This window comes from Columba livia, chromosome 3 (assembly GCF_036013475.1).
Source record: "Columba livia isolate bColLiv1 breed racing homer chromosome 3, bColLiv1.pat.W.v2, whole genome shotgun sequence".
NCBI classification, from domain to species: Eukaryota; Metazoa; Chordata; class Aves; order Columbiformes; family Columbidae; genus Columba; species Columba livia.
In genome coordinates this window covers 94,959,169-94,975,982 of record NC_088604.1, presented here as the reverse complement: position 1 = coordinate 94,975,982, position 16,814 = coordinate 94,959,169, and positions in this window count along the sequence as shown.

Here is a 16,814-nt window from a genome sequence, read left to right as displayed (position 1 = left end):
ATTTTTAGTATCAATTTCAACAGTTTGCCTCAGCGTTATGGCTAGGTATCACTAACTATTTTTGTAAAATGACCTCCCAGCAGTCTTGTGTGAGATAAAAATCCTATGAAAAATATGAATAGTCATTAGAAATGCATCTCAGAGAGCCATTTTTCTAATAGGAACTAATGAGTGTAAGCCTCATTGTTTCCTACTGGTTCACTGATCATCAAATGCAGAGGTTTTATATCCACATTTATTTGCAAGTAGAAAATTAAATTCAGTTATGAAATCACTTCTAACTTTTGGGCAAAGTATGCCCTGTCATTTAAACAACTCTAGAAAACACTCTTCTGAAGATACAGAGGTGCAAGCTTCAGACATGGACCTTTTTGATACATGAAGCCCATCAAGACAGCAAGTTTGCAGCAGTACAGAATAATGTTTATGCTCAGTGCAGAGCTGCCTGTAGAGATAGGGCCAGATCGAACTCCATGGCTGTGCAAAATGCTCCATCAGGCTCATCAAGGAACCACACCCTTCGGGGAATGAGGAAGCCCATTCCATCTAGTCATCCTCCTCCTGTTCCAGGTGCTGCTTCAGAGAAGTTTATTTTCTAGGTTAAGCTATGATTGCTCCAGGACAGATCTCTAGAGACACTGCATTCCACGTGGATTTTCTTTTCTTTTTCTTCTCCTGATTTTTGGAATTGTGGGTGGAATCGAAATAAAGTGGATTGTGACCCTTCCTTAGTCTTTTGCAGCTGTATAGATAACAAACCGAGAGGAAATGACTTTGTAAATAACAGTATTGCAGAAAAAGAACATTTGCCTTAATAGCAAGACATTGCAATCCCCCATGAATATGTATTACTGTTAGTAGCTGTTAGGAGACACTGAGCAAACATTACCACAGTCTGAAATGAATAAGGCAGGACTTAGAGTAAACAAATGCCCAGTTTCTCTCATTAAGAGAAAGAAATAGTTTGGTAATCAAAAGAGCCTGGCTTAAGCAATGCATCATATTGCCACTATACTGGAAAGACACTACAGGGAGGACAGGAAAAAAGCTGGAAAAACAAGACAAAGGCAAAAGATCAGTTCTACCATTTCTCTTGCTCCTTCTGAAAATAGGATGGAGAAGAAGAATTTTCTAGGTACTCAAGAGAAAAATAATGTATGGATTTACTGACTGCAGAAGGGGACAAACACCTTCTTTTTGCTTTGTAAAGAGGTACCAGTGTTAAACATCCCAGTCTGAGGCTGAGGGTGAGGAGCCCCAGTCCTGTGGGGTTTCTCACCGTGATGCAGCCCCTGGAGCAGGGACCTGCGGACGTCACATAGAAGGACTCAAGGCAAATGTGTAGGCTGCCAGAAAGGAGACTATCTACTTGTCTTACAGTTGTTTTGAGTGCATCAATGGGTATGCGAAGTAACTAAATAAGACTGAGCTTCCCCAGGTGTGTTTCCACTTTCCAAAAGATGTCTGATTTTTGTCAGAGCTTGCACATGTGATTGACAAATTAGAAGCATCAGATCACTGTCAGATACTCATAAATCATCTGATTTGGTGCTGTGCAGTGCATGACAGGTACAGTGCCTCAGTAATGTTTTGCTGCAAGAGAAAGTCAGTGATTGAAACCAGAACAGATGACTATAAAGTGCGTGTATTTTTTGGGTGAAGAGCAAAATGTAAATAGTTCCAATGAGAACCTGAAGCTGGAACACATCTATTCTTGCAAGGTATGGGATTACATTACATTTAATTGCCCATTAACATCTGTGGCAAGATTTGACTTTTCAATTGAATTCTATAGCTTGCTTCTAAAACCCTATTGCTAATTTTTTTTTCATTCTATTCCACATAAGTTATGAGAATAAAAATATTAAATGGGGTGAGTTATTTTAATTATTATTATTGTTATTATTATTTGCCTAGAATGAAAGCACAAATCTTTCCTAAAACCTGTTTAGCTTGTAAAAGGTACACTAACTGGTGAAAATTTATGGATTTTTTTTAAAATTCTGTTATCTACAGGTATTGTCACCTTCCACAATAGTAAATCTGACTAGTGGTAATTTTCTAAAATAGTCAGAGATTTACTAATCTATAGTGATAAGGATTTTATTTAACTAAGAGGAGGAAAAATGCTGAAGGAAGCACTTGCGGTTTTAGATGCATGCGGGGCACTGAAGAGAAACTTCTGCCTTTGACGTACTTCTTCTTTATCTGAGATTCCTCTGATATTTTTCAAAACTTCTTTAACAAATGTCGGTACTAGCTACAACTGGACAGGAATAAATTGGACAAGTTCCCCCAGTCATGTAAAAATGGAAGCACTAAAAAAAGCAGAGGGGAATATTAAATTTCATATTATGACCTAATAAAATACCTTTTTGTGAAATGCTTTCAACACAGTTGCTTTTAATTCAGTGGTAAGCAGTAGGTCATCAGTCTAATTTCTGTTTCAGAGTTATCTGAGTCACAAGAATCACTCAGACAAAGCAGAAAATTATTTACTTTAGCATCAATAGCTGCTTTCAATATTCTGATATGGCTGGAAATGTAGCTTCTGCACATAATTCATTGGAGTTTGACATCAGGAACAGTAACTGAGTAACAGAGCAGCAAAAAGGCATGTAAAGGTTACAGGGAGGGGTTAAAAAGTGTTACTAGTCACATTGTTTGGCCAATTTAGTTTGGAAATTGCATATTTCTGAAACTCTTTTATGTGGGATTTCTCTTCTGCAGACTGAATTTAATTAGTAACACTGTCCATCAAAATCATGGCTCTGGCTAGCCTTGAGTATGAGAATTTGTGTTTGCAAAGAACTGATTCTTAGGCCCGTAAACAATTATAATTAATTTCTAGTGGTTTCTTATTGGTGGAATGGAGAAAACTCTAAAATATAACCTACAGAGACATTTTAAAAATCTTTCTATTTATAAGCAGATATTTCTGTAATAGCATCTACCTGGAAGGTCTCCTTAGGAGAAATATTTTGTTCTCAAGAGCATGGATTTCAAGTGATTCTCACAAAGGTTCCATGGAAAGGCTGCTCCCCTTCATGGTTATCTTGTGGAAAAGCACAGGACAACCTAAAAGTTCTCCTAATGGACTAGACCAAGCCTGGTTAAATAAGAAGAGACAATGGAGATTGCAAGAAAACAATTTCAAAGAAATTGGTGGCCTCCTGCACGTGACAGCTGTCTGTGATGAAGTCTTTAGAAGTCCTTTTTCCATAGAAATCAAACAAGTTACTTGTCCGGTATTAGAAATTGTATGCTCATCTGTCAAGCTGACCAGTTCCTCTGCTGCCATTCTTATGAGTCTGTTGTCCTCTCATGTGTCCAAGTCCACAGAGAAATCTTGGGGAACAGCCTTTCTGAAACAGAAACATTTTCTCTGTCTGGCCCTTACTATATAGGAGTTAAATGTGTCTCCTGGACAATTAACTAAATGGTAATGTGCCAGGAAATGTTTGAAGATAACCAAGCCTAAAGGATGACAGAGGGGAGAAAAGCAAAGATAAAGGGCAGAAGAGGAATTGCAAAGGGAAGAACAGTTTGAAGAAGAGAGCTGAAACCCAGGAGGCTCCAAGAAGCACCTCAAAAAACAGCTAGTTTTGCTGAGTCTTGAGCAGTAAAATTAAGGTGGAAAAAGTAAGAATAAATTTAGGAAAGTGGCAAGAGGATACACATGGAAAATTACAAGAAAGAAGCTAGATAACAATTTAAGCAAAATCTGTAGAGAATAAACTAGAAAGGAAAACATCATGGAAATAAGAAAGAGGATGAAGCATATGGGAGCTGGGTGGGCAGAGAGCTGGAAAGGGACAGGTGGCAGATGGGTGGCTCTGCCAAAACAACACGTGTGCATTTAGGCTAGTCTGTCTCCATGTAAGTGAACTGAAGGTCTTCATCAGACTTCTCTGAGATCTGCAAATCTTGGGTTTTGCTGAAACTGGCAGATGTCTCCCATAAATATTATTGATATACTAGGCTTTTTGAAGTTCTACTTCCCTGGAGTGTGGCCCCCAAGAAAAAAGCCATTTGACTTTTTGCTGTTCCCTTGGTGTCCTTACATCTGGGCTTTACATAATTACTTAATAATATTAACTATCTGATGATGGCCCATTATACGTTGTTATACCAAGATTTTATTGATGTAGTTTATGTATATTTACATTATTCATAGGTAGCAATGGCCTAACTTTGTTGGGCAAAGAATTTTAAATGAATTGATAAAGTGACATGTTATAATGAATATTGCTACACGATATTTCAGACATTTGTACAACCACAAGGATTTTCAGTTCTACCAGTAATGTGACATATAGTTGCTCTGTTCTATCTAAACAATGTATTCTCGCATTATTTAGTCCTGGGATTTCTATATCAAGAGTGTTTAAAATGTGTTTGGAAAATCTTTTATGTACTTGAGGTCAAATAGTTAAATGATTATGTATTTCTGTGTATCTCTGGACACTCATATTCTAAAGACATCAGACAGACATTTTTGACCCAGGAAATAGCAGGATGACTTCATACCTAAGCTATAACTATGCCTTTATTAGCTTGTCTTCTTAAAAATAAACCTTTAAAAAAAAACCCTGAATCTTGGCAAAAGGAGTTAATCTGTATGTGTGATAGTTTCTACTATTAAAAAAAAAAAAAACAAAAAACAAGATAGAGCTAATTGTTCTGCATGCGCAGTGCTTTTTCCTACAATAGCTTTGTAAAGCATGCTTAGCACATTAATATTGGCTCTGATTTTGATCTCAGCATGGAAATTGGCCAGTGCTCCATTCATTCTAGGAGAAGCGTCTTTCTAAGTAATCAGATTCTTTCTTCAAGACATTCTTCATACTTCATATACATCCAGTCTATTGTAGAAATAACTTCATTGTCCCTTGGTTTTCAGTGGTGAATGATTAGAAAATCAGCTGTTATTTAAATCATGTTTGGTAGGAACAGGTCTCTCTAGCATGGGAAATATTGTTTCAGCCAGCCAGAGTAGCTTTACCTTCTGTATCACTATGTGACAGTTTAACTGGACAGGATGCAGCCCCAGGGGACAGCTCACATTTTACCAGATTAGCATATTTCTCTTGTATTCTATTACTAACAAAGGCAGGAAATTGGAGTTCTTAAATAAGTGGTGTTTTAAGCTAAAATGCTCCAAATGTACTCAACTAAATATAGCTCTTTTTTTGAGATGAGTCAACTATAGTGATTTCCACTACCAACCCTGTAACCTAACTATTTGTTAGTTTACAAGTCTCAGCTAAACCATGGTATTCAGTAGTTTGAAGTGTGAATAAAATAGCTTAGAAACAGTTTAGATTCATAACACAAAATATGACCTAAGTCTCTAAAATACAAGAATGCGGTATTAGCAAAATGCTCACAATTTAAAAATCTGTAGGAATATTTTGTGATTTTTCCTTAAAGTGTATAAAACTTTGGCATGTACTCCAAGCTCTGGGTTCAAATGCAGAACACATCAACAGAAACTGGGCAGTAGACTAAATTTTTGTGTGTTTTTACAATTGAGCACTATTAACCAAAAATTGGTTTAATGTTGTAGAGAAAATATAGTGAATGATCCATTATTTGGAGCTTTATAAAGGGTTAAAAACATATTGGTTTAAACCTTGTGTTGTACTTCAGAGGCTTAGTCAGTCATCCTTTTTCTCCAAGATAAGAACTGTGATCAGCAAATAACTACTTCCACTATACTTATTATAGTACCCACACATTTCAGACTGCATTATTCTTCTTATCACAGTGAACATGTCCCTGAAAGAGATAAGAATGAGATAACAGATGCCTTCATCCCACAGTGTGAAAAATCACTGCAGGCTTCATCTTGTTTCATGCAAAGGCAAATGATGCAACATCTACATCTCTGGGAAAGAGAAAATGTTACTGTTGCATGCTGAGAAGCTCAGAGAGCAAAGGTATCACTCAAGTGTTACTCTGTTTACTGGCATTCATGGCCTTGAAAAATGAGATAATATGATGGAATATTCTGCAAGTCATTAAATGTGTTCCCAAGGATGTGAAGATGCTTACTGCTTCCCATTATTCTTGATGTTAGTCATCAGCGGTAAATATTTTACTGATGGCTATCTGAGGAAAGCGTGAGAACCAGCCTCTGACGGAGGAGTGCCATTACTGGTGCAGCATCAGGCAGCGCTATCACCTTTCTCTGCTCAGGTTGATGCTGTAAGGTGAGTTTGGGTGGGAATGTTTGGCCAAGCAGAGGGATCTGGATGGCAATGGTGAAGTGGCTGCCCCTGGCAGGCAGCTGCTCCTCACGCTACGCAGGCTGGTAGACAGAAGCGAGGAGGGCTGCCTGGTTTTTGCCTGAGCTATGCCCATTATTAGCTTCTTGCTTTCATAAAGACTTAATTACAGCAGATATTGTTTTCAAACAATTAGCACCAAATTTCCTCCTTGTACCCACAGAAATTTAATCTAAGCAAAAGCCAGGAGCCTCACTTCCCCTCTCCATGAAAGTCACTGCTGGGCTCAGATAAGATGTTCTTCTACTCAGACGCTTACTGAAACCAGAGACTTTGCTACTGTGCTCTGTAAGCAATATTGAATATTGGCTCCCCCACTGAGGATTTTGTCTCACCAAACTCAAGACGAAGATTGCAGGTTTTCTCTCTCTTTTTTTTTTTTTTTTGTTTTTTGGTTTTGTTGTTGTTGTTTGTTTGTTTGTTTTGGTTTTGTTCAGCACATGTATAAAGCTTATTGGGCTAATTGCTGAGTACGTGGTTGTTTTCTTGAAGGTCACTAGATTTCTAAGAAATACTATGAGCAAGTATTTACTTCTGTTGCACTTTCAAATCTCATGCGGTTGCAGTTCAAATGCACAAACTCTTAGGCCAAACACATAGCAAAGTCAGATCTTGATTCACATTTGGAGGGTGTTGTGACTGCACCAGTATTTTCTCCTCTATTTCCTGTACTTGACACTCCAGGTTTTCAGCTTTTCATATAAGAAAAATTATTCACCTGATCTTAGGGGGATAGAAACAAAAAGTGTAGGGTTAAGACAAATAAGTCCCATCTCCCCAGCTTGTCCTGGTGTGTACACTGCGGTGGTAGTGAAGCCCCACAGTAGGACAGACAGGTTGAACTCATGGAGGTGGCTCTGCAGCCTGGCAGTGCTCACGTAAGTAGCCACCGCCTGTATTTTCCATCTGTTCTTTCTTTACTTATTACATTTATTTACTTTTTACTGAATACATTTGTGGAAAGGTTGAAAATAGCCCTTAAAAAAAAGGATACCCACTCTTTCCTTGTACATTAGCAAAAGGAGGAAGGAAAAGGTGGCTTTCCTTGATCTCCATTCTTCTGTTCCTTGCCTTTTTTTTCTTGTTTTAGCATTATGATGTGACTAACTCAAGATTAAAATTAGCCCACCTCAGCTTTTCCAGCTATCTTTAATTATGGCTTTAATCAGTGTTTGCAATACATGCAGCCATCAAAGTCTTATTTATATGCATAGAAGTCATTCTGATTCATTACCAAGGCAGACTTGAGGCTATCATCTGCTGTAGTCAGACTTAAACTTTTGACACAGACTATTATTTTACTAAACACTTAAATTATGAAATGAAAGAATAATGTGACAACATGACAAAGTCCCTTGAAAATTACTTTTTTCCACTTAATACAATTTTAAATAAGCAAACAACTCTTAATCGAATCTTTCATCCCAAAATTTTAAGTTCAGCACCTCATCAACAGAGATGTTCATACCACCTGAGACATTTATACCACCATTCATACCGTATCTAATACATGCTGTTCTTTGTTCCAGTATGCAAGGATTAAAAAAACCTATCAGGCTGTAACTGGGTACAGCAATGGCTAATGAGATGAAAAGATAAATCACGACTAAACATACTTTATTATCACTGTTGCTGAGTACAGGACTCAGAAAAAGGATCAGCAGTTGGCTAGCAATAGACATTTTTAGGAGAATAAATAAATATGTATCCTGCTGAAACGACTTCTTTTTGACAGTAAGCTTGTAGAAGATGTTTTTACTGTGAGACTGAAAAGCTGTAATAGAGGCTGCTTTTAAAGAGTTGCAGTAAAGAGAGCACGCTCAAGGGAATTGTCTTGTGGGTTATTTTTTAAAAGAAGCTGGTATTATCAAGCAATTTGTTTTGGTTTTAGTTCTGGTTTGGGTAGAGATACCATTAGACAGATGAATGTTCCCATGGTTTGTGGCAGTCTATTAAATTATTGTTAATATCTTGAATATAAACAGAAATAACATGTTTAAAAGAGCCTCAAGGTTAACAAATGCTTAATAGCATATGTCATTTCAGATGGTTTTGTATTTGGCCTTCAGAGCAAGGAATGAATTTTAAGAGCATGTATCAGCTACCAAGAAATTAATAAATAAATAAATATTAGGTTTGCCAGTATTCTCTGACAGAAACCCTACAGCTTAGCAGTGCAAATAATTCGATTAAAAGGAAACTGCACAACAAAAGGAAATGAACTCATTCACAAGGAAGACTATTTAGTGTTCAGTTCAAACAAAGGCTGCTGTTACTTGCCTAAGATTGGAATGGATCTAACACTGTTATCATAATATATGTAAAGCAGCAATGTAACATATTCAGCAATTTCCCAGCCCTCTGGGCTCTTCTAGTGATAAGTAGAGTTACACTGCTGAAAGAATGTTTTAAAAAAAAAAACTGTCAAACTCCATATATCCTTCCATCAAGCCAAAGGAGACACAAAGAACTGCTAAAACTCTGTTGATACACTACAGATTCAATGTCATGTTATAATGTACTGGGCCAAAGTCTATTTAAACCATCTCAATAAAGCTTGCTTATCAAAGTATTCCCTTCTTGCCACTATTCATTAAATTCAAGGTCAACTGAAGCCCTCTGAGGGTTTTTAATCTGTTTTATGTGCTCTGGGAGAAAACCATAACACATAAACAGCATCATCGTTTCTAATAGAGTTAAGAAGTGACTGAGAGGCCTTAAAACACAGTCAATAACAGATGGAAATACATAAACAAGAAAATAAGAAATGTACAATGGCCTGGAAATATGTATCATAGTTGATTATTGCCAGCACTGTACGCTGCTGTGTGGTACAGAGTACTCTGTAAGGAACACAACAATCTGTCATGTGAACTATGAAATCAGTTTATAGTTTCAGTTAAATTAATTTGCAGCTGCAATCAATCCTGTTAATTGGTCAGCATGGAATATAAAGAACATCAATATCTCTGCACTTGAGAGTTACAATAATATAGAGGATTTAATTTTAGTGTGACAGTAAGTATAAAATTATTTGCTGACCATGAAGATACACTTATAACAATACAGGGTTCCTTATTCAAATAGATCTCCTTAGTGTGTTATCAATTTATTTTTTTGATTGTACAATTAAGCATGCAGCACACTCATGTAAATACAGAATAAAACTAGATTTGTCAATGTTTAACTCATATGTTTTTTTCAAGCCTAATATTACAATAGTTTGCCTGATCATGTGATTTTGTACCCTGGTGGTACTTTCATTGGTTTATGTAGAGTCAATGTATTTCAACCAAAGGGACTGAATAACTGTAACTTAGTGTAACATACATTCTGCTGAGACTTTATTTGAAGTTACTTGCGGTACATCAATTGTTTAGGAGCCTTAATTTATTTTAAGATATACTTTGCATATTGTGACATAAGCAGAATTAGATGCCTGGGTCCAGAATGGATATTGTGACTCTTCTCACTTATAATTTGCCTGAAACCGTTAGAAACTTAAAAATCCACAGATGGCTACAAGAGGGGCCCAGCTTCACCCAGCCATGAGAGGTGTCCTGCCAACATCCAGCAATAGGGCTTTCCTTGAGGCTGTGGGCAGAGGAGATCCTCTGGTCCCCTGAGACCAGGAAGCACCTGGGAGCTTCTCTAGGATGTGTAAAACCATCAGAGAAGTCCAGGAGGCTGCTGTCCTGGCTGCACTTTGTTGTGTGTAAGGTGCATAGAATTCACACCTTCAATTTTACAGTTTTATTGCCACAGAGGGGCACAGAAAAGCTGGTCTGTAGAATGCAGTTTTAATAAAGAAAGTTTCACATTATTTTAAGGTCAGGTACCCTCTGTTAATGGAAAACATAAAGCTTATATACTTTTTCTTCTAAACTGAAAGATAAGTTCTAGTTGTACTGTAGTAAAAAAAAAAAAAAAAAACACAAGCAAAAAAAACCCCATAAACTCAGGAGGTTTGACTTTGTATCTGAATGATGCTGGTAGTTCCAGTTCTGCACCCTGAGCACTTGCGTCAGTTTTCAGCTGACAAGAAAAGGATTAGATTAAGAAAGCAGAGAATTTAGACTAAGCTGCATTAACAGTTGATTACTTTCAGCATGTAAATCAGTTTGGCTTTATTCAGTAATATTTTTTACTTCCTTTTACCATTGCCATTGCATTAATTTTAGGCATTGTTACTTCCTAGAAAGTAATTATCCTACCTACATATTTTCTTGATTCAATGAACAGATAAAAATCAAAACTGCTAGGAATAAATTTAGGCATCTGATGGAACAAAAAGTTCAAACAGTGGTTTTGTATAAGATTTTCTAAATGATGAAGCATTCATTTATAAGCAAATAATCTGTAATAGTTTGACAGGTCTCGTGAGAAGATGTTTGTTCAAGCCATAATTTCAAGTAATTATCCCAAAGGCTGTCTCTATTGTGCCTCCACAGGTATGGGTGTATACAGCTGTAGAGATATTTAGAATAAAGATCTTAATAAAGATCCATGAGCTTAAAGCAAACCCCTTTTGGTTAGAGGCATGTGGACGGGTGAGATGACGTGAATGACGTGGGTGATGGAGATCTGCAGCTGACTGTGGTTCTACCTACATTCTCCCATATAGCAATTCATACATTTTGGCTTCAGCTCCGGATATCAAAAGAGTATCTTGATGTCTCTAAGTCATGAGCATATCTCCCAGCATTGTTGTAGCTTGTGCTCTGAAACATACATTGTTGTAGTTTGTGCTTTGTTTTAGTTTGTGCTCTGAAACATATACACAGAAGAATAAATCTTGACTTCTCAGATGCCCTGTAACTACAAAGTGTTTGCACAATACAAGATGAACACTGTACCTTCCCCGATGGAATAAAGGAAGTGAATGGAGGTGACTTCTTGTGGTACTGTGGCACAGTAAAGCACTGAATTCATCTCAATGCTGGCAGAAAAATATCTTTTAACTATTTCATGCAGTTAATAGGAGGGTATGCTGAATGTATGCTGCTATGTAGTGGGAGACTCCCCAGGTGAGTGTATAACCAGTACAGTAACTCACCTTCTGGAAGAATGGAAGGGTGCAGAGAGTTATTTTTACCAGTCAGTGTTGCAGATCATGAGACAAATTATTACAGTAGGATGCAGAAGGGCAGCTGGTGGAGAGACAGGGGAAGGGCAAAAAGCCTGTGGAATGAGAAGGAGTTTGACCTTCGGTGGCATAGTCCTTAATCACAAAGAGGACCAGTACTTCTGTTGTAGCCTGTGGATGCCTTTATGGCAATAGGCTGCGGTTTCTGTCAGTTCCCTCTATTCCTTACCTGAGATTCGACCGCAGGGAGAAATATAACAGACTTTCCCCTCAGCTACTTTATGATAAGAAAAAGTGCACTGAAATTTCTAAGAGCATCCCTACTGTGATGCTTTGTCTCTCAGAATCATCTTTAAGATCATCACAAAAATTCTCTAAAGTGTGCAAGACCTTCAAGCCCTTACCGCAAAACTGGCACTATGTACCACAAACATATCAGCAAAATTTCCCTTTTCACTTTGGTTTCCTCTCTTTTTCAGAGAAAGGGTCAAAACCAAACAGAAATACAGCAGGTGGAGAACATCAACTTCATCACCAACCTCTCACCTGCTTTACTCCTCCCTTGAATAAAACCTGAGATTGCAAATAGAAATGACCTGGCTAGCAATGTGGGAAAATAGTTATTCTGGAGGTGAGTGATGTGTCCTGTGCTTGGAAATGGTGTCCTACTTCTCTGCCAACCAGACCTTGGTATAATCAGCCACTGGATGTTAGCAAAAAGTGAGTGACCCTCTACTGCAATAAAACACCTGAACAAAATCAGGCAGGGGAAATAAGGGGCTCTTGAGGTTTTTCTTGAACACTGGTTGCTCACTGAATGAGAGCTAAAAGGAATTTTTGTTCCTTTTAGTCTATGTTTTGGTATTTGGAAATTACCATTTTTCTCTGCATATCCAAAGTAGATTGCAAGTAGAAAATGAGGCAAGAGGCAGTTATGCATTACAGTTGACAATTTGAAATGTGCTATTAAAAATGATGTAGTGTGGAGTACAGAAATACAAACAGAGTTGTGAATAATGTGGAAATTATTGAGGAAAAGAGAGATTTAAGCTAATTTTAATAAAGCCCTAATGGGCTGTGACTTGAGACTTCTAGGCTTTGATTTGCCAAACAACTCGAAGAGTTTATTGGGGTTTTTTTTATTAATCTTATTCCAGGGGGCTCATGAACTGCTCTGTGGGAGGAGATGTTTACTGACCTTGGCTTACTCCCTGACACTATTACATTTTTACAAAAATTGTTTTTTAAAAAAAAAAAAAAAAAATGGTGGTCTTTGCTTGTTCTGCATGTGCTGGCATGTTGGCATGTTTGCCTGGTCAGGAAGAGAGTCTGCCTCACATGGGGGTGAATATATTCTCAACTCTGCTTAACCAAGAAGAAAGTTCTGGTTTAAAAAATTATCTTGAAAGACAGCGGGAACAAGAATTCATAGAGATAGCCACATATCACTGTTTCTGTGAGGAGTTTTAAGAAGCTTGTAAATTAATATTTTCAATAGTATGACTTTATAAACGTTGCACTCCAATACAAATATTTCAGACTTATCTTGCCTCTATAAATTAACTCTCTGGCCATACAACTGATAGACATAACTCTAGAGCAAAGAAAACCAAAACAGAGGTTTTAAAAGATGAAGTACTAAATGTTATATTGACACACTCTGTTACTGTGAGGTAAACAATCACAATTAACATAGACATAAATTCTACACCTACAATAGCACTCAGCATTTAATATTTCTGCAATGTCGCTTTCCCACTTTTAAATGTTACAGTTTAAAAATAATGAAAGCTTTAAATATGCCCTAAAATTACTACATGATTACACCTGCACTTTATGCAGCCAATTTTGACTGAAAATAAGGTGTAGCTGTGAGTTCTCTGGAATTTTACTTTCAAGATTGTGGTTCATTTCTCTGTTGCAGTATGAAAATTAATGGTGGTTTTGGGCATAAAAAATGAAAAACACAGGAATTTACTCCTAGGTTTGCATGCTTTGTATTGCAGAACGGTTCTGCTCAAAGTCTGACTGTGAAATGTCTGTGGTCTTATGTCTCTGATAAAGGGAAAATACTGCCTTCCTACCATTTGCACTTGCAGACCATGTTTGAACCCTGTTTGAAGCAGTTGGGGGTGGAGGGAAGGACAGAGAGTTTGGCTGGGTGCAAACACAGGGCAGCCACTTGCCAGCTCTCAGGGTCTGAATTTCCACACCACCTTCTTTGAAAGTGTCATGGGATGCATTGCCAGATTGATGTTTTATTTATATTTAAATTAGATTAGATCATTATGATTAGAATAACACACTTCACTGATTCAATTTTGGGCCTCTGCTTTCAACTATGAAGATGACTTTCATTGCAAATATATTGTAGGATCTTGTAATTTGGCTAAGAAGTACAAACTGTTTCCATTCTGTATAGGCAGAACATAACCCTTCACATCAGTCTCGCTGGTGCTCGAGCTGGGTCAATACTGAAAGGGGCAAAAAAAAAGTATCTCAAATTAGTCTGAAAATTAAATAAACAAATAAAATACTTCTTTAAATAAAAGCCCTTTGGTCATGGTAACTTTTGGACCACTTCAGATGACAATCAATAAAAGTATATTCGTTCACACCAGTGTTAAACTTGAACTTTTGACTGAAAAGCCCACTTTTTATTTTCAGAGCTTTTTCAGCTGTACAGATTCAAGCCTTTTTTCAAGTTAATAGATGCTAAGCATGCAGCACCTCGACCATAGCATGCTACTATGTATGTAACTTTGAAGAAAACAGAATGTTTCGGGATCCTGTTCTGCTAAGGGTGGGAAAAAGAAGAGTGGGAGCTCCTTTCAAAAAAATTTGGATACAGTTTTGAATAAATAAATACAGTTTATTACCAGGCCTACAGATAGCTGATCAGTATCTCCACAAGCAATTATCGTTCAACACCATTTGATTTGCACTTACAAATAACAAAAAATTATCTTGGTCACTACCTATTAAAGTCATAAGCAAATCTATAATAAATAGATACATGTTTTAAATAGCTACTTCCTTGGAATAATTTATAATGGAAATAACCAGGCAATTGAGTGATTAATTATCACATAGCTTACTATTTCTAGATCCTATTATACAGCTGTCATTTAGAGGAGATATCTCAGGATACTTAACTTTTGATTACATGGTACAGTAAGTCTCATAGACATCTTGTAATGTCACATCAAACTGCCATGTGGGTATTTGGGACCTTGAAGGTGGGAGAGCCTGGTGACCACGATGCCCTTCCAAGCTCCTGAGCACTGTTCTACACACCTGAGTGTATCATTCCCTTAAAGTTTTCTGACTTGTTTCCAGTCTTGAGAATATTACTTTACTTTTGTAATCTTCACTAGTTGTTTTATCAGAAGTTGGATGTAATTTGTTATTCATGGCAGGTTTGCATAGTTTGCCCAGTATTGAGGTTTTTCTCTACTTTTTTTTTTTTTAATTGACTATTCAAAACAATATATTTGATTATTAGATCAAAGTCTGCTGAGAGGTAAAATCACACATTAGTATTTGGTGGCCAGATACTTAGTCAATTTAAACTACCTTGCAACTTTTGTGGTAACGTAACAGCTGTTGAAGTCTCTATCTCACTGTATTTAGGATTTTTTTCTAACTAAATAACTGGGTGTTCCAAAAACTTTCAATAAATGTATTTGTTCTGTTTCTGAATTGCTTTTTACTGTTAATTTTATAGTCTTGAAAAGTAGTTATATACTTGAATATGGTTAAAGTACTGTGTGAATGCACATTTCAATGTACTATCTCAGGGATGTTGCCTTCCTTTTACTATGTGAGCTTCCCATAGACATCTAAAGTTTAACATTAGAACTTCCAGTTCTAAGGCTGTTGCTCATTTCTGTTCTATGTGTTATGTTGTTCTGTGTTGTATGTCAGTATTTGATTTAGCTCAATAATTTAGTAAATAATGTCAGTGACCAAATATCTGATCTGTAGCACTCTCCCTTATAACTCTTAATTCTGTTCACCAGAGGAAGCACTTGGTTTGTACAGGGGCAAAGGAGAAATCAAAGCTTTCTTGTGTCCTCTGTTCTGTTCATCAGACAGGTAACAACTTGACGATTGTCTAATGTAATGTAAAACAAGTAGTCTTAGCCTCAGGAATACAAGGACAGAAACGGATTATTTTACAGATTAATCTTCTCTCTAACGTGCAAAATATGTACTTCTTAGGTTCTAAAGAAAGTTTATCTTTAAGCGATTGTGAAATGATCCATGAACTTCAGGTATTTTTCTTTAAGTCAGACGACACCTGTAGGTGTCAGTCTTTGCAAGGTAACATCCATCATCATATATAATTCCATGCCTGCCAGCCTCTGTGGCAGATGTGCTCCTGTCCTTACCGTGAGCACTCAGTGTTCAGGCAAAGATGCTGAATGCAAGTCAGTGCAGTGGCTGCTGCAGCAGGCTTTAGGGCATGCTGTTATTAATAGGAGCTCCTGCTTGAATGTGCATACAATATAAATCTTGCAGTCTCCTATTTATATCATAATTCTTCTTGGTTGCTCTACAGAGAAAAGCACAACTGTGATAATATCACCATATTCAAGTGATAGGGTTGTGCATGATGAGGACTTGCGAAGCAATTTGCTTTGGTTGTGCACTTTTATTTTTCTTTGAGCTTCCAAGAGAAACGTTTGCCCTTGAATCTGCAATGTCTTTTTTCTCTGGTATGCAGAACATTATTTGTTTTCTGACAGGACATACATATTCCATCAGAAATCAGGGTGGGATGTTAGAGATCTAATCACTGTACAAACTGGGCTGCTTTGGGTCCTAAGTGTTAGCACCTCAGACAGAGGAAGACAATACTCCCACTTCACAGAAGGAAGATCTAGGTATGTTCATCTAAAACCACTCCTCAAAAAGAAACGAGGCCTGCAAGTCCCAGATTTTCAACAGTAATTGTGTTCCTGGTGAAAACTCTATCCTTTACATGACTTTGGCATCCTCTAACATCTGCTGTTGAACTCTACAAATGCATGAATTCCCAGAGCACAGCACTCCTGCAAAGACTAACATTGCCTGAAAACAGGGCTCAAAGTTACCCTGAAGTCCCTGCAGCACTAAAGTGGACTCGAAATAGAGGTTCTCCCACTTTCTTTGCCAGTAGGGCCAAGTTGTTCAGCTATGCTGTGAGCACATCTGTCTTTACTACTCCTGTGTATGTCTTTCTCACTACTTTCTATGTGTACTCACTCACTTCTGTCTTTCTACTACTCCTGTGTATGTCTGTCTTTAGAAACTCCTGTTTGGACTGTTTCACCTTAACCCAGTTATTGTTTTATTAGTGTAGCCAGAAACTGTGTGGTCAGTGGATGTGGAGCTGAGTAGTCTGGCAATGGGGTTCCTTATCGGCCAGAGCTGCCACATCCTGTCTGAATTGC